Genomic DNA, 421 nt, shown 5'->3' on the forward strand with positions numbered 1-421 from the left:
GGCAGCGGCGACCGCTCCTGCTTCCTATCTCCTGCGGCCTAAAATGGGAAAGAGTCCCTCACAAAATGGCGCCGGGCAGCCTCGAACACTGCGCATGCTCCGCGCGGCCCAGCTCTTCGACACTGGCCCTCTCCCCCCAATCCCCGCCGAGAAGCTCCGACCAACCGGCGTGAGGCGAGCGCTGACTTCACTTCGGCGGGGCCCAATGGAGCCGAGCCGCGGGGCTTCGCCAATCGCCGGCCCGCGCCGCCTTACCTGCGTCGCCGGCCGGCCAATGCGCTGCCCGCGCCGCCGGCCAATGGGGGTGCTGTCCGCGGCGCCCAATCCGAGCGGGGCAAAGCCCCCCGGGCGTCACGGCGGGCCAATGAGAGCAGGCGGAGCCCCGATTCCGCTCAACAGCTTGTTATTGGGCTGGCGAGTC

Source organism: Crocodylus porosus, unplaced genomic scaffold (genome assembly GCF_001723895.1).
Source record: "Crocodylus porosus isolate Cpor-Errol unplaced genomic scaffold, CroPor_comp1, whole genome shotgun sequence".
Classification (NCBI taxonomy): Eukaryota; Metazoa; Chordata; order Crocodylia; family Crocodylidae; genus Crocodylus; species Crocodylus porosus.